This window comes from Bos javanicus, chromosome 29, assembly GCF_032452875.1.
Source record: "Bos javanicus breed banteng chromosome 29, ARS-OSU_banteng_1.0, whole genome shotgun sequence".
Taxonomy (NCBI): domain Eukaryota; kingdom Metazoa; phylum Chordata; class Mammalia; order Artiodactyla; family Bovidae; genus Bos; species Bos javanicus.
The window spans coordinates 33155484-33179389 of record NC_083896.1 but is presented as its reverse complement, the minus strand read 5'-3'; the positions used below and the strand labels follow the sequence as shown (position 1 = coordinate 33179389).

Below are 23906 nucleotides of genomic sequence, written 5' to 3'. Positions count from 1 at the left end.
TGACATCCAGGCATTAGCTCAGCAACTATTTATTAAAAGCCTCCTAAGTTTTAGGTATCGTAACGGGCATTGGGGATACGGCAGTGAACAATCAAACACCAAGCCCCCCTCAAACAGCCTACATCCTAGAAGTTTCTATCAGTGGCTTCAGGTAGTCTTGGGCTGCTGAGAAGTCCCTATTAGGGCACCTCCTTACTGTCCCTGTTTACAACGCACACGCCCTGCTCCCTGCCTCGCAGCCCTCTCTTGTGATCACATGCGCACAGGTCTACGCACACGCACGGACATACGCACACACACACCCGCGTACGCACCCACCCTGCGGGGCAGTCCCTTCCTAAGCCAAGGCGCAGCACGCAGGTGCGGGCAGTAGACGCGCGCGTGCGCCCAGGGGCCGCTTATCGCGAGGCCGCTCTGCGGGTCCCCTGCAACGTGCGGGCGCGGCCAGAAGGAGGCCGGCGCGGAGCGGAGCCCGGGGAACGTGAGTCCTGACTGGCCGTTCCCTTCCGCTCTCACAGCTGGGCTCCGCGCTGCAGACAGGTGGGCAGCGCCCCCAGGGTCCCAGGGTCCCGCTCCCGCTCCCTTTTCAGGATTCCCTCTGGGCGCCCAGGTGGGAGAAGAGGACAGGCGCGCCCGAGGCGCGGGTTTGTGCGAGACGCGCGGGGAAAACGGTTATCAAGCGCTTTGGGAACAGCTTCGGCCCTGGGTCCGTGGCAGAAACTTGGACTCCCGGCCCTGAAACCAGGCCGAGGACACTGTCAGGAGGTGCGGGCCTGGCCCTCGGGGCTGGTCCATTAGCTGCTGCTTCCTTCCGGGGCGTCAGAGTCGGTGGTTAATTTCCCACCGGATCAGTCTCCGCGGCGTCTGCTCACGAACACGCTGGTTTCTTCCTGGGGCTCCTCTCTGATCTGACTCCGTACCTGGCCACCTTCGTTCCCTCGGGCCAGTTGGCACTTGTGAGTTCTCAGGCCACTCCTACCCACCCCCCCCGCCCCCCCCCCATCCTCTTGAGGAGAGGGGCAGGAGGAGGGACCCCCTCTCCCCGGCTGGGACCCCTGGCTTGGTTCAGAAGCCGTCAAGTTGGAGGGTATCCCATCCTGTCTCTACGTGGCAGGGGCAGTCCTGCTTTCTGGGGGAATGGGCCCTCGACAGGCTCCTCCTGCAGCCCCTGTGGATCAGAGTCAACAGCAGGTAACTCACACAGAGCCTGGTTCTCCCTCCTTGCAGGGAGAAGAGAACTCGGTGACCCTGAGTTGGAGTCACCTACCAGGGAGCTTGGGGGAGAAATGCCCTCATTGCCTGCCTATTAGCACTTGCCCCTGGAATCAGCACCTTTTATAGGAACAGTTAGACATGTATCATCATCCCCATTTCACAGGGCAAGAGAGTCACACTTGGGTGGTTAAGTGACTTGCTGAAGTTCACTAATATGGGAGACAAACTAGAACAAACTAGACCGCCTTCAACTAGTTTTATTACTGATAAGAGTTCATCTTCCTGGTTCTTTAAAGGAATGCTAATTTTGGCAGTTAGGATGCACTCTTGCTCCAGACATGCCCGGTTCACCTCTGCCCTGTAGAAAGTCCTTCTTCCTCCTAGACCTCTCTCACAGTTTCCCCAACTTGCACTGCCACTCTCCCTCTCACCAGTGCAACTCCTACACACCTGTCAGTTCAGTTCAGTTCAGTCGTTCAGTCGTGTCCAACTCTTTGCGACCCCATGAATCGCAGCACGCCAGGCCTCCCTTTCCATCACCAACTCCCGAAGCTCACCCAGACTCACACCCAGCTAAGAAACCCCTTCCTGTGTGAGCCTTTCCACTCCCTCTAGCTCTCACCCATCTCCCTTTACTCCATGCGCCAGTGTTTACAGTCTGGGCCATAAAATCTAGCCTTTATTATATCATTGCATTTTCTGACTCTCTCATCCTTTCATTTTCATCTGTCTTATTCCATCAGTTGGGTGGTCTCCCTAAGGGCAGGGACTGTGGCCTAGGCACTTGCTTTACATTCCCCGTGGTTTCCATCAAGGTGCTGGGCAAAAAGTCTCACCCAGTGTCTCCTGCATGCATGCTAAGTCACTTAAGTTGTGTCCTACTCTTTGTGACCCATTGGACCTGTAGCCCAGCAGTCTCCTCTGTCCATGTGATTCTCCAGGCAAGAATACTGGAGTGGGTTGCCATGTCCTCCTCCAGGGGATCTTTCCAACCCAGGGATCAAACCCCTGACTCCTGCATTGCAGACGGATTCTTTGCCACTGTGGCATCAGGGAAGCCCACACCCTGTGTCTCTTGTTTGGCTGATTGACCAGATTCACTGTAAACCTGGTCAAAGATGGGTCCAGGAGCTTCTGTTTCAAGCCTTTGAGGGGTGGTGTTACTGGGCTTCCAGCCATTAATCAGCTATCTGCAACTCCCCCTCATTGAGTGGCTTGCCCGCCTGGTTCTTCCAACCCATCAGGAAAGATTGCACCTGGATTACCTGAGAGGGAGAGACAGCTTAATTGTATTCTCTGTTCACATCAGGATATCCAAGGACTGCTTAGACCAGATGCTTCTTTAACAATGCCCTTGTTATGCAGTGATCGTGGATACGTCAATGAAATACAAACACAACATGAAATACACAACATGAAAGATCTGGTCTAAATTGAAACAGAGGGCTTCCCTGATAACTCAGTTGATAAAGAATCCACCTGCAATCCAGAAGACCCCAGTTTGATTCCTGGATTGGGAAGATCCCCTTCAGAAGAGAAAGGCTACCTCACTCCAGCATTCTGGCCTGGAGAATTCCATGAACTGTATAGTCCATGGGGTCGAAAAGAGTCGATACGACTGAGCGACTTTCACTTTCAAATTAGAACAAACTAACAAAAACCAGAAGGTGAATGATTGTTTCTTTGAAGGAGGAACTCTGTGTTTTGTGTCAAGGGGAGGGCGGTTTGAGATTGTTCAAGTGCATGTCTGGGGCCAGGTCTTTTCCTGTTACCCTCTCTGTGTGTACGAGTGAGTGAGTGAAGAGAGTGAAGTCTCTCAGTCGTGTCCAACTCTTTGTGACCCCATGGACTGTAGCCTGCTACGCTCCGCCATCCATGGGATTTTCCAGGCAAGAGTACTGGAGTGGTTGCCAGTTCCTTCTCCAGAGGATCTTCTTGACCCAGGGATCAAACCTGGGTCTCCCGCGTTGTAGGCAGATGCTTTACTGTCTGAGCCACCGAGTGCTTACTCTTATTCTTGTAGTTGATAACATGTTTTCACATCCATCATCTTGTTTATTCCCTGCAAAACTCTGAGGAAGAATAATAATAGTCACTAATCACAACAATGTTTATAAAAATGTCTATAATTATTTAACAACTACTATGTGCTGGGTACCATTCTAAGGACTTTGTGTGTTAAGTCATTTGTTCCTTCCCATTTTACAGATGCAGAAACCGAGGCACTGAGACTGCCAGCAGCATGCAGTGGTGGGAATGTCCCCAAGGCAGAAGTAAATCAAGATTCTTAGATGATGAGAGCTCCATTGAAAGAAAAAAGATGCACTAAGTGAGGAAACCGACGTTGAACACCTACTCTACCAGGTAAGACTGTTTAGAGCTTTGTGGGCACTTTCTCACCAGATCTTCACAGTTACACATCAGGTTATTGTGTCTGCACTGTGACCTGCCCCCACATTTGAAGAAACACGGCCTCATGAGGTCAGCTGGCTTGCCGCAGACACCTGGCTAGTGTGTGGCTGATCCAGGACCTGATGCCAGGTCTGCGGACTCACGCCCATGTTCTCCGTGCCCCATGTCAAGTGCTTGGATGGCTTGGCCTTCTCTGGCTCTTTGTTTCTCAAGAAGAGGGGTGGGGGGCAATGTTTATTTCACTGGCTGGGTGGTGAGATCATTATCACTCTTACAAAGCAGGTATTAACTCTGTAATTGTACATGGCACTGAGCAGAGCAATGAACTATTTTGTACACAAAAATAATTAAGTAAAGTCCACAGGGAGGAACTCTGCCTCTGGGAACAAAGGATCCCCAGTGAGTGAAGGTGTCAGGGTAGCCCGAAGAGCCAGCATCCTAGCACACATCCTCCTTGGCAAAAGTGTGTCCTTGCTGACAAGAAGTGGCACAGGGGTGTGTGGGGTGGCTTCCAAACCCATCACCACTTCTGGGAAGTACCTCTGAGTGGTCAAGACTTTGGAAGCAGATAAAGGTGAGTTTGAAGCCTTCTTAGTAGCTGTGTAAGCTTGGACCAGTTCCGTGACCTCTCCAAGCTTCATTTCCCATCTATGGAAGTGGACTGAACGTGTATGCTTCTGTCAAATGAAATGATATACGTAATGCACTTAGCACTGCTGCTGCTGCTGCTGCTAAGTCGCTTCAGTCGTGTCCGACTCTGTGTGACCCCATAGACGGCAGCCCACCAGGCTCCCCCGTCCCTGGGATTCTCTAGGCAAGAACACTGGAGTGGGTTGCCATTTCCTTCTCCGATGCATGAAAGTGAAAAGTGAAAGTAAAGTGAAAGTGTCCGGGACTTTTAGCGACCCCATGGACTGCAGCCCACCAGGCTCCTCCGTCCATGGGACTTTCCAGGCAAGAGTACTGGAGTGGGTTGCCATTGCCTTCTCCACAGTGCCCGACATGGAGTAAGCATGTAATCATCGATAGCTCTTGTTTCGGCTGTTGGGTATGTGTCTTGCTCCCAGCGTGGATTTTAAGGATAAAGGGAAGATTCATTTTCCTAGTGGAAAGGGGGACTTGGGACAGCACAGCAGAGGCGCCCCTTCGATGCCCCAGTGCCTGTGGCTGTCACAGGCAGCTTGGCCCTTTGTTTCCCACTCACTCCTTCTCCTGAGACAGCCGGGAGAAGGAGGAGTGGGGGGTGCCTGGCCTTTCCGGGCAGCCCCTACAAGTCTCCTATTCAATAGTTGGTCTTTAGCTCTTCATTCGGGAGAGTCATGAAGCTTTCTAGGTGACAGGAAGTACACCTGGTGAACGGTACACAGTAGGAATTCAGTAAGTGCTGACTGCCTGGGGTATCTGGGGTCCAGTTTCCCCAGACTCACAGAGGGGGCTGGGCCCAGACAGTACTTGCTGAGGAGTAAAGGGCAGAAGGGTAAAGCGCATCTGCGTGTGAGGGGCTGCCATGCCATGCCAGGTGGGCCACTGTGCCTGCAGCCCGCATGAGTCCCCGGAGTGTACGCCCTTTACTCACCCAGAGCTGGGCTGAGAGCAACCCAGGGTACACGCTGCAGAACATTCCTTTTGTTTCTACCTGGCAGAGCCCCCCGCCCAGCACTGGCTTCCTGCTTAATGGCCCGTTCGGGATGGGGAGGCAGGGGAAATGTGCAGAACTCAGGGAGAAAGAGATTAAACTCACAATAAAACCAAACCCAAACATCACCGCCTTCCCTCTCGTCCTCCGCAGCCCTGACCCTGAGCTGTCTCTCAGCCAGTTTCCCTCCCAGGCAAATAATATTTATTCCAGGAGGCCCTGACACACTGGGCCAGAACAAGACAATGCTTGATTGTTCTTCCTCTCCCCTGCGGCAGGCGATGTGCTGGAGGAGAGAGCGTGAGGGAAAGGAGCTGCCCCCGCCGCTCCCAGTGGGACTGGCTCTGGGAGCTGTCAAAACAGGCCACGATCAGGGCTGGGGAGGGGTGCCGGGCAGATTAGTGCGGCTGCTCTCGAAGTTTCACTCTTTTACCCCAGTTCCTGGCAGCTGTGGCCACTTAAACAGCTTTGGCTTCCATTAAACAGGAGAGTCATTAAGTCATGGAGCTTAATGAAGCTCTAAAGGGCCCAGTAGTCATCCCTCGGTGAAAAGTGCCAATTCATTGCTTGGGAGATAACAAACCTGGAGACTGTGACTAAGTCAGAGGTGAGCAGCTCCAGGCCCGGATTGACGGCTCACCTCAGCGTGACCCTGCGCTGAGAACCAGCCTCGTGTGCAGGTGGGAAGAGGTAGGTGACCACTTGGAGAGAGTTGGACTGCTGGTTTCCCCAGCTGCTCAGCTGGTGTTTGGGCTAGAAAGAGCCAGAAAGTTCTCCCGTGGTTACTGGTTTTTATTAATCGGGGCTGACACAGAGTGTGTTGTCCTGAAGTGTATCCCCCACCTGAATCAGGCCACCACCATCAGGGGCTGGACCAGGGAGTTAGTCTGCTTCTCCCCCGGCCCCCGACCCTTGATGTTAGGGATTTTGCCTCATCTGTTGCGCCTTGGAACAGTCCCTGGCATGGTGCTGGTAGAACGTGTACAGGAAGTAGGGAGGACAAGTGAAAACCCCAGGGCCACCTCTTTTACCTCCTTTGAAGGAGGGCAGGGAGAGGTATTACTGTCCCCATTTTGCAGATGGAGAAACCGAGGTTCAGGAAAGTAAGTGACATCCAGACATCGGATTCCTGGTCTAGCACTCCGTGGTCTCTCATGCTTATATGCAGCACCGGTGACCATTGGGCTACAGGACTTGGCTCCTTACCTGATCTTCGTCCTGCTCTTGGGGCCCCTCCAGACCAGGCCAGACTGCCCCTCTTACTCAGAGGCCAGATATTGGACAGGAATCAGAAGAGGAAAATAGTCCAAGAGCCTGTCTCCTGGCCCATTTCCCCAAGGTTTGAAAGCCGTCAGGAGAAGGATGGAGAGATTTGGTTCTGAGGCCACTCTCAACAAGGGAGAGTTTTCCTTCCTTTAGCCATCTCATCTGCATTTTCACTCTCTGCTCTCTCGGGGCTGGATGGGAGGAAGGGTCACACCTGCATAGAACCTCGAGCTTGCAGACTGTGGGAACTGGCAGGGATACTTGCCTGGGGGGACATTTAAAGGACATGGTGGCTCCCAGGACTACCTGGCTCCCTGTGACTCCATGGGTGGGAAGGACATTCAGCCTTGCTACTGTCCTGGGATGGCCAGCCTTCTGGAAACACCTCTCCTTATAGGAACAGGGCCTAGGGAGGCTAGTCCCTGGCTGGGAAAGCTGGCTGAGTGACAGTCTGGCTTACCCCATGTGGGATTACTCAGCCTGTAAAAGTCCTGTTTGTTTGTTAAGGGAGAGGCAGATCCATAACCCATCTGTTGACACCTGGACGGCACAGCGGAGGGAGCTGCACCTCTCTGCCCGGCCCTGCAGCCCCACTGTGGTTTTCCTGCCAAGCTGCAGTGGTTGCTGGGAAGAACACCTGGTGGGTGAGTGATGGGAGAGCTTCCCGCTGGCAGCAGCCACCTCTGCCCAGAGCCATGCTCATCACTGTGTGCCATGGAGGGCCCAGGCAGGAAGCCTGAGAACACTGTTCCAGACACATCTGCCGTAGAGCTGTGCCCTGGAGTGAGCCTGACCATGTCGGTGAGACCCAGTTCACCATCTCCCAGGGGCGGGCTCTCCAAGAACCTCTTTGCAGTCTCCCAGCCTTTCTTTCCATGGCTATGTTAATCTTGGCTCCAAGACCAAATGAGTGGAAGATTCAGGGGGTTTTGAGTGTTAGATTGCAGGTCTGAGCTGAGCACACCACGCCTTCACTCCAGGGTCCTCCACTTTCATTCTAATGTTAGGAAAGCAGAGGAGAGAAACTGGCTGTTGTTGACCTTGTTTCATGGTGTCATCAGAGGACAGGTCATTATTGTAAGAGTGGTGTTTGGAAAAAGAACGGGGTCAACGCTTAAGATACATGGGCTCCTGTCCTCACTCTGGCCTGAGCCAGCTGTGTGACCTTGAACAGCGAGTTAGTCTTTCCGCATCTCCATTTCCTCAACCAGGAAACAAAAGAAATTGGATTGATGTCTCCCAGTGCCCCATGCAACTCCAACATTTTAGACTGTACAGCTGCGAACCTCAGGACTGATGTCGTTCATTTACAAAGAAAATGTCACCAACATCCCCTCCCCGCCCCCAGGAGGATGTGGTCTGAGTTGTTCTCCCTGTTGTGATGGTGGGTCTGCAGTGCTCCACACCCGCCTGCCCGTCCCCATTGTCCGCCGTGGTTCCCATGCAGGAGGGCTGACCCCCTTGCCTCTGCTGTCCTCTGAGTCTCTGGGAGGACACCGTCAAGAAACCACTCGAGACTGGTAGGTCTGGGCCTCGGTTCCCACCTCAGGAAACTGACTTGCTGGTTGACTGCAGGCAAGACTTGGCTTCTCTGAGCCACATCCGCCAAATGGGGCAAAAAATTCTCCCTGGGAAAGTGCTTCGGGATGAGCACGGAGGCTGAGGATCCAAATCCCAGGCCCTTTGGGAGGCAGTGGACCTCTACTAATGGACCACACACTCAGCAGGGCTTTGTGTCCCAGTGTGCTGGAACCTTGGCCTCCTGGCACGTGCTGGTTGTCTTGCCCACATGCATTGTGAACAGGGATCAAGATGCCCTCTTTTTGGATTAGTTCTGCATTTGGTTCTGGGACTGTGAATGGCTTTGCAGTGCCTTTCAGTGAGCTCTTTTCAGCTTCACTCATCAGGCCTTGGTTGGGGAGCTCTGTTTCCTTCCAGCTGACTCAGTGTGGTTGCTGAGCTGATGCTGTTGAGTCACTCGGGCAAGGCCCGTTACTTGCCAGACATGGCTCACTTGGACGCATCTTTCCAGGGTAATGAACTCATAGGATTAAACTGAGAGCTCCTTCCTTCTCCTCTACTTTCACCTCCTAGCTTTCCATCAGCCCCCACCCACCCCCACTCCACCACCACCCCCAGCTTCTGGTCCTCAGGTGGGACGTCTTGAGCCAGGGAGCAATTAGCCAACTCAGACTTCAAGATTCTCCCTAGAAGAAGTTGCTGTTGTTGTTGTACAGTCTCTCAGTCGTGTCTGACTCTTTGCAACCCCATGGACTGCAGCACACCAGGCTTCCCTGTCCTTCACCATCTCCCAGAGCTTGCTCAAACTCACGTCCATTGAGTCAGTGATTCCATCCAACCATCTTGTCCTCTGTCATCCCTTTCTCCTAATTTCAGTCTTTCCCAGCATCAGGGTTTTTTCTAATGAGTCTACTCTTTGCATCAGGTAGCCAAAGTATTGGAGCTTCAGTTTCAGCATCAGTCTTTCCAATGAATATTCAGGATTGATTTCCCTTAGGATTGACTGGTTTGATCTCCTTGCAGTCCAAGGAACTCTTAAGAAGTTGAGCACTGGCCTGATAACCCTGGGATGAAGCAGGCTTGCTTTACAGGAACCCTTGGAAGGATATGAGTATTTTTTTCTTTTTCCCAGTGAGACAGAAATCTCTTTACTGAGTTTAAAAGCCAAGTTATATTTTATTTTAAAAGCTTCAAAGTACATCAAATGTAAGAGATGACTTTCACTATCAAAAGCAATACTTTTATAATGTCCGGTTCTCTCTACATAGAATATCCCATTTGGTTTATTACAGTATAATTAGGTCCTCAGTATCTATTTTATGACCAGGTTAAAGCCAAACCCGTGTTCCCTGACTGTAAATATTAATATGATTTCTCAATTAGTACCTTCCTTATTAAACCTAAAATGCCATCATGAGGCATATTATTTTTTGTAAAACTAAAGAAGAAAAATTGTTGCCAAATTAACTCTGATAAAATATTTTCTTATTGTTTCATCATGTTTTCTTACTAAAATCTATACTGATTAAATAAGATCATTTAGAAGTTTTTAATCAATTTAAAAGTTAACTCCTATGTGTATGTGAAAAAGAAAACAATTTTGAAAACTGTTAAGGTACTCCTTAGATGGAAAAGACATGAGTATTAATGGGGAGGCTCCTACAGACTTATTTAGAACTGCTTATAATTACTCTGCCACATTCTGAGACCACTGTGGCCTCAAGTTGCTACCTTCTTTGCTTAGAATCCTCTTCCATTCTCACCTGCCTGGTTAATTTTTACCTGGTCTTTAAGATTCACTCTCTCCAGGAAGTAAAGCGTTTATTCAGTAAATATGTATTAAGCACTTACTAGGCACCAGTGACTCTTCTAGCATTTGGGATACAATATTCAAAATTCCAGCCTTCGTAGAGACCGAAGGGAAACCAGGGCAGACAGACCACACAGATAACAGAAAATATCAGCTGGTGATACATGCAAGGAAGAAAAATAAAGTCAGTTAAGAGGACAAGGAACAAAGGAGTGGGGTCAGGAAGGCTCCCTGAGGCAGCAGCACGTAAGCAGGGACCTTAATAAAGTCAGGGAATGAGCCAGGTGAATATTGAGCACTGCAGGCAGAAGAAACAGTAAGTGCAAAGTCTCTGAGGCAGATGTGAGTATGACATGTTTATGAGAGGCAAGGAGGCTGGTGGAACTGGAGATGAGTGAGTGGATGAGGTAGTAGGAGACAAGAAGCTGAGAAGGGTGATGGGGGACAGGTCACATAGGGTCTTCTTGACCCCTGTAAGGACTCGACTTTAATTGAGAAGTTGTTGATTGAGAAGATTTTTAAAATTTAATTATTTATTTGGGTGTTTTGGGTCTTGGTTGCTGCGCATGGGCTTTTTCTAGAAGTTGTGGCGAGCAGGGGCTACTCTTCATTGTGGTGCATAGGCTTCTTACTGCAGTGGCTTCTCTTGTTGGGGAGCACAGGCTCTAGAGTGTGGGCTCAGTAGCTGTGGTACATGGGCTTAACTGTCCCGGAATCTTCCCAGATGAGGGATTGAACCCATGTCGCCTACACTGGCAGGTGGATTCTTAAACACTGGACCACCAGGGAAGTCCTGTTGGATGTTTTTAAATGGAGGGGTGACATAATTGGACTCAGGCTTTCATAGGATGGTTCTGGCTGCCGTAATAGAGGACAGGCTATAGGGAACAAGGGAGGAAGCAGGCAGATCAGCAAGAAGGCAACATCAGTAATCCAAGCTAAAGACAGTCATGGCTTCAGTGGGGCAGCAGCCATGAAATGCTGAGGGGGCACTTAGTGTCTTGAAACATTTTTATGGTAAAGCCAACAGGATTTCCTAAGACATATGGGAGACATGGAAGAGTCAAGGATGGCACTAAGGTATTTGGTTCGAACAATCAGGAGAATGGAGTTGCATCACCTGAGACAAAGATGATGAGTGAAGCAGGTTTAGGGGGGTTGGGGAGATTAGACATTCAGTTTGGGACAAGTAAGGCTTGAACTGCCTATTGGATATTCAAGTGGAGATGTAGAGTGGGCAGAAGGTAAGCCGGTCTGGCATTCAGGGAGTGGTCAGACTTGGAGATATGAATGTGGGGTTGTTGATACATAGATTGTATTTAAACAGGAAGGACTGATAAAGTCATCTGCAGAACAAAAGCACTCCAAAGACTGAAACTTGGGGGTCTCTAGTTTCTAGAGGTCAAAGAAATTAGGAAGTTGCAGAGGCGATTGCAAAAGATCAGCAAGTGCAATGGTAACGCTTATGTTCTAGAAGTGAAGTGGAGAACGTGTTTCTTGGAGGAGAGGATGGCTCACTGTCAAGTATAACTGGGAGGTCAAGAACCCGGGATTGAACATTACATGTGGCAGCTCAGAGGTCACTGGTGATCGTACTCAGAGCTGTTTCAGTGGTTTGAGAGAGAACTGGGGAAAAGAAGTTCATATGAACAACTCTCAAAGAATTTTGTTGGGAAGGTGATCAGAGAGACAGTGCACTAGATGGAGGAAAATACAGGTTAAGGTGGTTTTTTAAAAATGAAATGTATTTATTAGTTAGCTAAGGAACTATGAGGGGACATCGATGTGCATTTTTGAGAGCTTAACTTGGAGCCAGGAGAGGAGATTTAGAAAGGCTATTTTCATCTTTTCCCCATTAGCCCTGTCACCCCAGTTCTGCCTGTCTTTCACTAAATGGTGAGGGATATGTTCATTTGGGGGCTTCCAAGGTGGTGCCTAGTGATAAAGAACCCACCTGCAATGCAGAAGATGTAAGAGATGTGTGCTCAATCCCTGGGTTGGGAAAATCCCCTGGAGAAGGGAATGGCTACCCACTCCAGTACTCTTGCCTGGAGAATCCCAAGGACAGAGGAGCCTGGCGGGCTATGGCCCAAAGTGTCGCAAAGAATCGGACTGACTGAAGCAACTTAGCACATACACCTGTTCATTTTTGTATCAACATCTTGTGCAGATGTCTAGTCTCTCTGGTATTTAGCATACCAGGGAGACCACCTGCCATTTTATATTGGATGCCTACCTATCATGTCATGTCACCTCTTTTCTAGAAAACTGACATCTAGCCATAATGCCTGATTCATGTATTATAATATAACCTGGTGGTTGTATGGTGAAGTGATTTATCACTGCCAGAGGAGGCATAATAATGTTCATACTCTTATACAGTAATCAATTAATAAGCATGTTGCATCATGGAGTATTTAAATAGTCTTTAAGGGTCAGATTTCTGGCCTTTATACACAGAATATTCTTCTAAGTATGACAAAACAAACACCAGAAGACTTCTCTCCACTTAACACTATATATAGTGAGAACCCATACAGATGTCTGATCATGTTTTACAAACTTGAGATGATTTCTAGAAGAATATAATAGTAACCCACATTAGTATTACCATAGATAATAACATTAACATGGAAATGGTTGACTCATGTTAGAGTCAGGAATCATTGACTAGGAATGATATTTTTTCTCATGACAAGGCACATGGTTTTCCTTCTTAATAACAACACACAAATAGGCATCACTTTCCGCTTTTCCTTCTTTGTGCATGCATGCATTTGTGCTCAGTCATGTCTGGCTCTTTGCCACCCCATGGACTGTAGCCCGCCGGACTCCTCTGTCCATGGAATTTTCCAGGCAAGAATACTGGAATGGGTTGCCATTTCCTTCCCCAGGGATCTTCCTGACCCAGGGATTGAACCCTTATCTCTTGAGTCTCCTGCATTGGCAGGCATGTTCTTTACTGCTGAGATCCAGCCCAGGTGGATCCAGGGAATTCGAAGCGGGGACGTTGGCGGCGAGGATCAGGAAACAATTGCTTAATTAAATGTTAATTAAGGATATAAAGAGTGGTTAAATAAGGATAGCTCAGTGAGGAAACTCAGTGGAGAAAAGAGGCTGAATAACTTGGTTTACGTGGAAAGCTAATAAAATTCCAAAATAAGGAATTTGCATCACCTACGTAGGACGCAGGCATCCTCCCATTCTCCCGAAGGAGAGGAGACACTAAGGCCTCCCCGGTCAGATCTTAGAAGCCCAGGCAAAATTAGTAGGCTTGACAAGCCTCCATGCCCCAGATGGAAATTCAGCCAGAAGGTGAGAGAAAGAACTACATGGGGAGACCAAGTTTTGGTGAACAAAACTCGCACTTTATTTTCCAAAGTAGTTTTATACCTTAAGTTGTGCATAGAGGATAATGGGGAAGGGGTAGAGTCATGCAAGGACAGCAGTCCTTGATCCTAATCGAAGCCAGGCTTTCAAACTTATCATATGCAAAAGTTTAGGTGATTTACATCATCTTCTGGCCAAGATGCCTGTTAACATTTTAAGATCCTTTCTTCAGAAAACTTATTTTTCTCTAAAGGTGATTATTCTAAAGTCAGGTGCCACCCTCCAAAAGCATTAGATAAAGTTGCATTCCTATAGGGCAAAGGTGTGGTGGGCTATAATAAGAAAAGAATTAACTCAAGGGTCCAAGGTTACAAACATTAAAGCTACTACTTACATTTCTATACACCAAGTATATTAATCAATACACTGCCAGGGACACCGTAGGTAAGGGATATGGAAACTTAGCAGCAAACATTGGCCCAACAAGTGAAAAACCCTTCACCAATACAATTTCTAATCAATCTTTTAACTGCTCAAAGAAATCTGTATTTAGACAGTTTAGAACATCTCATGCCTCTCACAGTTGGGAGGCTCTGAACAATCACATGTGGCCGGAAGAACCTATTCAGGCAGGCTAGAGGACTTCCAAAGGAGTTTGTAGGTCGAAACAGTCTTGTCACACCCAGGAATTTTATTAACTGGAGCTGTAAGTTAACTCTTTTTTAGAGAGAGAGATGGTGGTGGGGGACAGCCCCCCGTAAAGTCAGAAGTGTAGGTGAGAGCACAAAGCAGTAAAGTAGGCAGACTCTGGTTTTGGAGGTAGATGCTCGAGAATTTCCAGGGGGACTCCTGAGGCTCGATCCTGCCTTTGCGTATGCCGAACCTTCTTCCTCATGACATTTGCCACGGGCGGAGTTCCTCACGCTGGCTCCCGGCACTTTACCAGCTGAGGCACTGGGGAAGCCCCTCGTTCTTGGTAGTGTAGTAAAAAAAATAATAATGAGCTTTGGGGTCAGTCAGATCTACATGAAAATCCTCAGTTTATCTATACCATTTTCTAGATTCCACATCTATGTGTTAATATATGATTTTTGTTTTTCTCTTTCTGACTTACTTCACTCAGTATGACAGTCTCTAGGTTCATCCACGTCTCTGCAAATGGCACAGTTTCATTCCTTTTTATGGCTGAGTAATATCCACTGAATATACAGATGAACTTTTTTTCAAAGCAGAAATGGAGACACAGATGTAGAGAACAAACATATGGATCCCAAAGAGAGAAGTGGGGGAGTGGGTGGGATGAATTGGGAGATTGGGATTGACATATATATGTACTGTATGTGTGTCTGCTAGTCACTCAGTCATTATGTATAAAACAGATAACTAATGAGAACTGACTATATAGCACAGGAAATTCTACTCAGTGCTTTATGGTGACCTCAGTTGTGCCCCTCCTACCATCTTGTTGTGGCTTCTCCTTTGGATGTGGGGTATCTTTTTTTGGGTAGATTTCAACATCCTCCTATTGATGGTTGTCCAACAGCTAGTTGTGATTTTGGTGTTCTCGAAAGAGCAGATGAGCTCATATCCTTCTATTCTGCCATCTTGATCTCCCTTTAAAAAAAAAAGGATATATGTATACTGCTACTGCTAAGTCGCTTCAGTCGTGTCCCACTCTGCGTGACCCCATAGACGGCAGCCCACCAGGCTCCCCGTCCCTGGGATTCTCCAGGCAAGAACACTGGAGTGGGTTACCATTTCCTTCTCCAATGCATGAAAGTGAAAAGTGAAAGTGAAGTCACTCAGTCGTATACATGAAGCTGATTCACTTTGCTCTACAGCAGAAACTAATGCAACATTGTAAAGCAACTATACTCCATTAAAAATTAATTTTTAAAAAAGTTAACCATATAGTTGCAGGTAATTGCAGCCAGGTGTTTCTTTCCTCGGATCTCAGACCTGAGTGCATGTCCCCTGGCTGTCAGTATGCACAGTGACGAGATGGCAGAAACTGGTTTGACACCAACATGAACCCTTCACCTAAAACTCAACTCAAGCCCAGGGATTTCTGAGCTTTGAAGCTTTGATGGCTTTCCTTGCTTAATCAGTCTCTGTTAAGCTCCCTTGAGGCTAAAGAGGGAAGAAGGGGCCATGAATTTTGTGTCTTTCTGTGGGAAAGTACACTTCCAAAAGCAGCATCCCCTCCTTCAAATCAATGTATAATCAAAGTAAATACAGCATTCCCTGCTTTGTAAAACTAGTGTAAACCAACACAATGTTGTAAAGCAGTTATCCTCCAATTAAAAATAAATAAATTTTTAAAAAGAAATTGTGGAATCTCCAAGGCCTAATAGAGTAACAATATGCATAATAGTTTAAACATACATGTTAAATTAGGTTTCATCGGTCCCCCCGACTCAGTGATAGCTGCCAGACACTCTGAGAAAATCTGTCCCAATGCCCATAAAACACTAGCTCCTGTTTCTCTGACTCACAGGAACATCAGAACAGGAAGGTACATCCTTAACAGCAGTAATTCAGGACTTAGCAAGCTCTCTGTTTCACCAACCAACCCTTTAAGTCAACAACCTCCTACTCATCCATTGGCACATGTTTTCCTGAGTGATAATTGCCACTCTTCCCACAGGTAAGTTTTTTTAGAGAAAAATAGGTTAGCTATTGGATGACTTTTAAAAAAAAAACAACTTTTTCTTTAAGTTGGAGTATTATAAAGGAGACCAGTCCTGGGTGTTCTTTGGAAGGAATGATGCTAAAGCTGAAACTCCAGTACTTTGGCCACCTCATGCGAAGAGTTGACTCATTGGAAAAGACTCTGATGCTGGGAGGGATTGGGGGCAGGAGGAGAAGGGGATGACAGAGGATGAGATGGCTGGATGGTATCACCGACTTGATGGACATGAGTTTGAGTGAACTCCGGGAGTTGGTGATGGACAGGGAGGCCTGGCGTGCTGCAATTCATGGGGTCGCAGCGTCGGACACGACTGAGCGACTGAACTGAACTGAACTAATGCCAATTAACAATGTTGTGATAGTTTCATGTGGACAGCAAAGGTGCTCAGCCATACTTATACATGTATCCATTCTCCCTCAAACTCCTTCCCATCCAGGCTGCTGCATCATGTGAGCAGAGTTCCCTGTGCTGTACAGTAGGTCTTTGTGGTTAATACTGGATTGATTTTATTTCAGGCAAAGAATACCCAAACCCTTACCACTACTCCATCCCTGTGAAAACTGCAACTCAGCTTCAGCAGGAAAAATAAAAGTCGTTGTATTAAAATGAAACTGATTACACACCCTTCCTGACTATAAAAAATAAGAATAGCATTTCATCATATACAGAGGCATTATCAGGTGATCATAGCTATGTCAAAGTATATGTCATATGTCATAGCTATGTCAAAGCATATGTCATATGTCATAGCTATGTCAAAGCATGTGTCACAGCATAGTCAAAGCAATGGTTTTTCCAGTCATCATGTGGATGTGAGAGTTGGACCATAAAGAAGGCTGAATGCTGAAGAATTGATGCTTTTGAATTGTGGTGCTGGAGAAGACTCTTGAGAGTCTCTTGGACTGCAAGGAGATCAAACCAGTCAGTCCTAAAGGAAATCAACCCTGAACACTCATTGGAAGGACTGATGCTGAAGCTGAAGCTCCAATACTTTGGCCACCTGATCTGGAGAGACTTGTTGGCAAAGACTCTGATGCTGGGAAAGATTGAGGGCAGAGGATGAGATGGTTAGATAACATCATTGACTCAATAGACATGAGTTTGAGCGAACTCTGGGAGATAGTGGAGAACAGAGAAACCTAGTGTGCTGCAGTCCATGGGATCGAAAAAGAGTTGAACACAGTTAGCAACTGAACAACACAACAAATCAGGTAGTGATTAAAATTCTAGATTCTAGAGATAGAGCTGTGTATGGATTACTGCTTTAAACCAGTAACTGCTCATGTGACTAAGTAGCTTGGCTTCTGTATGCCTGCTTCACAGGGTGTTGTTAGACTTGTATGAATAAGAAAATGTATTGCAGTGTTTTGATGGTAGATAGTAGTCAGTTGTTTAAAAGAAAACTATGTTAGATGGTCCTGATTACAGCTGATATGAATACAAACAGCCAACAAGCATTCACACAGCTCTATTGTAATAATTTCTGCTCTAGGGAAAGAGAGAAAAAAATCGGTTCCCATTGCAAAAGACCACATATTATATGGTTGCATTTACCTGTATATGAAATGTCCTGACCAGACAAATCCACAGAGACAGAAAGTGGATTCATGGTTGCCCAGGGCTGGGTAGCAGGACATGAGAAGTCATGAAGGGAAGTGACTGCTAACAGGTACAGGGTTTCTTTTTGGAGTGATTAAAAGGTTCTTAAACTGATTGTGGTGATGGTTACACAACTCTGAATACACTAAAAACCACTAAATTGTCAACTTCAAATGGGTAAATTGTATGGAATGTGAGTTATGTCTCAGTAAAGCTGTTTTTAAAAATATATTAGTGCCCATTTATTGCTCAGTTAATCTTTATAATAGCTCATGGTTTTATTCCACAGTCAAGAAGACTGATATTAAGATGTATTAAAGCAACTTAATCTGGCCCATATAATTAGCATGTAACGGACCCAGGATTTCCTATTGATTGATTGACTGGATCTTAGTTTCACAAAATTGGATTAATCATAATCTTTGGTTCATGGTACATAATCCCCTTTGATCCACTAAAGGCCATCTTTTATTCTACTTTATTTTATGCATGTATGCATGCTGAATAATACAATAAATACGTCTGATGCCCCCCACCCCAAAGCAAGTTTAGAATGTCACCAACAACATCCAGCTCCCTTTTTGTTCTCTTCTTTCACATCCCTGACTCCTCCCCAGAGATAAGCACTAACCTGAATACTGTGGGACTTCCCTGATGGCTCAGCAGTAAAGACATCTGCCTGCAATGCAGGAGACAAAGGTTCAGTCCCTAGGTATTGAAGATTCCCTGGAGGAGGAACCCACTCCAGTATTCTTGCCTGGAGAATCCCATTGACAATACCTGGTGGACTAGTCTATAGGGTCACACAGAGTTGGGCACAACTGAAGTGGCTTAGCTCACACTCTGAATACTGTGCTTACCATTTCCTTGCCTTTTTCTAAAAAAAAAATAGCAATATGCATGCCTCAATGGCATATTTAGCTTGGCTTAGTTTTAGATTTGCTTCTCCATAGTTTTTGAACTTTATAAAAAGTCTCTCAGGTTGTATATGGTCTTCTGGGACTAGGATTTTTCATTCAACATGGATTCATCCATGCAGAGGAGTGCCTCGGTGGCCCTTTTGTTTTCATGTCATAGAATGTTGCATTTTCTAAATACACTATGATTTCATTATGCACTCTTTTTTCAGTGGGTTTTGAGATTGTTTCCAGTGTTTTGGTAATTTAATACATTCAATTGTTATTATTGTTTGTATATTGTCTCCTTTACACATGCTAAATTTTCTCTTGGGTATATCCTTACAGAAATTGGTGTGCGTGCGTGGGTGCTCAGCTGTTCAGGCACGTCCGACTCTTTACGACCTCTTGGACAGTAGCCCACTAGGCTTCTCTGTCCATGGAATTTTTCAGGCAAGAATACTGGCTGCTGCTGCTGCTAAGTCACCTCAGTCATGTCCGACTCTGTGCGACCCCATAGATGGCAGCCCACCAGGCTTCCCCATCCCTGGGATTCTCCAGGCAAGAACACTGGAGTGGGTTGTCATTTCCTTCTCCAATGCATGAAAGTGAAAAGTGAAAGTGAAGTTGCTCAGTCGTGTCCAACTCCTAGCAACCCGATGGACCACAGCCCACCAGGCTCTTCTGTCCATGGGACTGTCCAGGCAAGAGTACGGGAGTGTGTTGCTATTTCCTCCTCCAGGGGATCTTCTCCACCCGGGGATCGAACCTGTGTTTCCTGTGTCTTCTGCATTGGCAGGCAGATTCTTCACTATTACATCACCTGAGAAGCCCCACAGAAATTGAATATATACCGATTAAATTTGCTGGGTATGCAGGCATTCAACTTTCCAAGATAACATTACATGGTTTTTCAGCTTCCACCAGCTATGTGTATGAGACCCTCTCCACATCCAACACCTTGGTATTGTCAGACTTCTTAGATTTGTCGATCAAATAGATGTAAATCAGTATTTCATGGGGACAAAATGTCATCCATCTCTTCTTGATTATTAGTGAGATGAGCGCCTCTTTGTTGATCATGTGTTTCTTTTTTAAAAATAAATATGAAACAACTTTTATTTAAAACTTGAAGCAAACCCCACATATTGCTTAATTATATTTCATTAGCTCCTCCCTGTCTACAGGCTGAAATGATTGGTTCCATACGTATTTCTTGTTCTATTAGATGTTTCTTTATGGTTTCTACCCATTTTTATGCTGAGCTGAGGTTTTTCTTGATTGTAGGAGTGCTTTATATATTTTTGAAACTGCTTTTCTGTTGGCTGTATATGTTTCAGATATTTTCTTCAAGTTTGTAGCTTATATTTTTACCTTCATTGAAGACTCTTTTTAAATTTTTTTTAACTTTTTTTTTCAAATTTTAAACTTTTTTTTTGTTTGGAGGTATAGCCTATTAGAAAAACATCTACTTCTGCTATATTGACTATGCCAAAGCCTTTGACTGTGTGGATCACAACAAACTGTGGAAAATTCTTCAAGAGATGGGAATACTAGACCACATGACCTGCCTCCTGAGAAATCTGTATGCAGGTCAAGAAGCAACAGTTAGAACTGAACATGGAACAACAGACTGGTTCCAAATCCAGAAAGGAGTATATCAAAGCTGTATATTGTCACCCTGCATATTTAACTTATATGCAGAGTACATAATGAGAAATGCTGGACTGGATGAAACATAAGCTGGAATCAAGGTTGCCAGGACCTCAAATATGCAGATGACACCACCCTTATGGCAGAAAGTGAAGAACTAAAGAGCCTCTTGATAAAAGTGAAAGAGGAGAATGAAAAAGTTAGCTTAAAGCTCAACATTCAGAAAACTAAGATCATGGCATCTGGTCCCATCACTTCATGGGAAATACATGGGGAAACAGTGGAAACAGTGACAGATGTTATTTTGGGGAGCTCCAAAATCACTGCAGATGGTGATTGCAGCCATGAAATCAAAAGACTCTTGCCTGGAAAAAAACTTGGAAGAAAAGTTATGACCAACCTAGACAGCATATTAAAAAACAGAGACATTACTTTGCCAACAAAGGTCCATCTAGTCAAAGCTATGGTTTTTCCAGTAGTCATGTATGGATGTGAGAGTTGAACTATAAAGAAAGCTGAGCGGTGAATAATTGATGCTTTTAAACCGTGGTGTTGAAGAAGACCCTTGAGAGTCCCTAGGACAGCAAGGAGATCCAACCACTCCATCCTAAAGGAAATCAGTCCTGAATATGCATTGGAAGGACTGATGCTGAAGCTGAAACTCCAATACATTGCTCCCCTGATGTGTATAACTAACCCATTTGAAAACACTCTCATGCTGGGAAAGATTGAAAGTGGGAGGAGAAGGGGATGACAGAGGATGAGATGGTTGGATGGCATCACTGACTCAATGGACATGAGTTTGGGTAAACTCTGGGAGTTGGTGATGGACAGGGAGGCCTGGCATGCTGCAGTCCATGGGGTCACAAAGAGTTGGACACGACTGAGTGACTGAGTTGAACTGATAGCCAATTAACAGTGTTGTGGTAGTTTCAGATGAACAGCAAAGGGATTCAGCCATACAAATACATGTATCCACTCTCCCCCCAAACCTCTCCCATCCAAGCTGCCATATAATATTGAGTAAGAGTTCCATATGCTGTAAAATAGGTCCTTGTTGGTTATCCATTTTGAATATATCAGTGTGTACATGATCTTCCCAAACTCCCTAACTATCCCTTCCCCCCAGCAAGTATAAGTTCGGTTTCTAAGTCTGTGAGTCTCTGTCTATTTTGTAAGTTCATAATTTCTTTTTAGATTACACATATTATAAGGGATGTCATATGATATATCTCCTTCTCTGTCTGACTTACTTCAATCAGTATGACACTCTCTAGGTCCATCCGTGTTGCTGCAAATGGCATTATTTCATTCTTTTTAATGGCTGAGTAATATTCCATTGTATATATGTACCACATCTTACCTTTGTTGATGGACATTTAGGCTGCTTCCATGTCTTGGCTATTGTAAATAGTGCTGCAATGAACATTGGAGTGCATGTATCCTTTCAGATCATGTTTTTCTCCTAATACATGCCAAGGGTAGGATGGCAGGGTCATATGGTAGCTCTATTTTTAGTTCTTTAAGGAACCTCCATGCTATTCTCCATAATGACTAAACCAGTTTACATTCCCACCAACAGTGTAGGAGGGTTCCCTCCCATTGGAGACTCTTTGGACAAATAGAAATTCTTAGTTATAATATAGTCAAACTTATATATCTTTTCTTGTATAACTAGAAATGTTTATGTCTTGACTAAGAAATCTTTTCCTATTCCAAGGTTATTAAGATACTCACTAGTTCTGAAAGTTTTCAAATGTTGCCTTGATATTTATATTCTTAATCTATTCAGTATTGATTTTTGAAGGTGTGAGAAGGGGATCCTTTTCAATGATTTCCATGTAAAAAGCTCCCTTTTTTCAATGAAGGAGATATTTACACCTAGACCTTTGCACCTTGAAAGCCCATGCTTTTAATCACTCTGCTGTTCCAAGGAAATAGTGGTATCGTATTAGACCGTTGGATAAGCAAGCGTTAGACACTGGGGAGAAAAGTGAACTAAAGCACAGCTGCTACCCTCAGTCTATTGCTCAATATTAGGAGCTGAGGGTTGGATTAGATCCTTTTTTTCAAATCATTTCTGGCCCCTCTAAGTTTCATGACAGCATATTCCAGGTCATCTTTTGGCATTGGCAGTTCTGCAGAGCAGTTCCTATGGGAAGCTCTGGGTTCCATTTCTTTTTTAAAATTAAATTTAAATATTTTTAGTATAGTTGGTATGCACTATAGGTTACAGATGTACAACATAATGATTCGCATTTTTTAAAGTTTTTATTCCATTTATTGTTATTACAAAACATTGACTATATTCCACATATTATACAATTTAGCCTTGTAGCTTATTTTATATCTAATAGTTTGTACCTCTTAATTCCTTACCCCAGGTTACCTCTCCTTCCCTCTTCCCATTGTAACTACTAGTCTGTACTCAAATCTGTGAGTCTGCCTCTTTTTTGTTATATTCACTAGCTTGTTGTATCATTTAGATTCTGCATATAAGTGAGATCATAGAGTATTTGTCTTTCTTTGGCTGACTTACTGCACTTAGCATAATGCCCTCAAGTCCATCCATGTTTCTGCAAATGCAAAAATGTCATTGTTCTTATGGCTGAGTAGTATTCCAGTGTGTGTGTGTGTGTGTGTATGGACTCAGTACAATACTTATGAAAATGCCAAGGAAATAAAAGCAAAAATAAACAAGTAGGACCTAATTAAACTTAAAAGCTTTTGATAGCCAAGGAAACCATTGATAAAATGAAAGGACAATCTATTGAATGTGAGAAAATATTTGCAAATTGACTTGACCGATAAGGGATTAATATCCAACATGTATAAACAGCTCAATGTCAAGAAGACAACTTGATTAAAAATGGGTAGAAGAGCTGAATAGACATTTTTCCAAAGAGAAAATGCAGATAGCCAGCAGGCACATGAGAAGATGTTCGGCATCACTAATCATCAGGGAAAAGCAAATCAAAGCCACAGTGAGATATCACCACATACCTGTCAGAATGGCTGTCATCAAAAACATCACAAACAATAAATGTTGATAAGGATGTGGATAAAAGGAAACCCTCATACATGCTGGTAGGAGTGGAAACTGGTGCAGCCACTATGGAGAACAGTATGGAGGTTTCTCAAAAAACTAAAAATAGAACTACCATGCATGTGTGCATGCTAAGTTGCTTCAGTCGTGTCCAGCTCTTTGTGGATCCTATACTGTAGCCGGCCAGGCTTCTCTGTCCGTAGGATTCTCCAGACAAGAATTCTGGAGTGGGTTGCCATGCCCTCCTCCAGGAGATCTTCCTGACCTAGGGATCGAACCCAAGTCTCTTACATCTCCTGCATTGGCAGGCAGTGTCTTTATCACTAGTGCCACCTGAGAAGTCCGGAACTACCATATGACCCAGCAGTTTCACACCTGGGTACATATCTGAGAAACAAAAACCCTATTTCAAAAAGATAACATGCACCCTGATGTTCATAGTAGTATTATTTACAATTGCTAAGATATGGGAGAAACTTAAGTGTCCATCAGCAGATGAGTGGATAGAGAAGATGGATTCTGCTTCTTTAGTCCTTGTTTCTTTCGTTTTCTGGAGGTTAAAGTGATACCATGAGGAAGAGCACAAGCTTAGAGTCAGACAAACCTAGATTCAAGGCTCAGTCCTCCCACGCAGTAACCTGAAGGAAGTTAAACCCTTATGAACCTCAGTTTATTTTCTCTGTGTCCCTACTCTGCAGATCCTCTGCAGAAAAGCGTAGCTTCCTCATTTACTCCTCTGCTAGGGGTGAGGACATAGGAGATGGTGGTGGCCAGCCCCTCTGGGACCATCTGCCGCATGGAAGGGTGATGCCCCCACAGAGCTGACACAA

General features: G+C 45.5%; 1 long non-coding RNA gene across 2 annotated transcripts; it reads left to right on the top strand.

Moving 5' to 3' along the window:
* The first annotated feature begins 324 nt into the window (after positions 1–324).
* Positions 325–19521, top strand: LOC133241213 (uncharacterized). 2 transcript variants are annotated; one of them, XR_009734550.1, is made up of 4 exons: positions 325–540; positions 3424–3579; positions 15688–15837; positions 18726–19521. It is a non-coding gene; the product is annotated as an uncharacterized LOC133241213 (long non-coding RNA). The 2 variants fall into 2 exon arrangements; XR_009734549.1 differs by lacking the exon at positions 18726–19521 and adding an exon at positions 16398–17320 and having other exon boundaries at positions 328–540.
* Positions 19522–23906: the final 4385 nt, after the last annotated feature.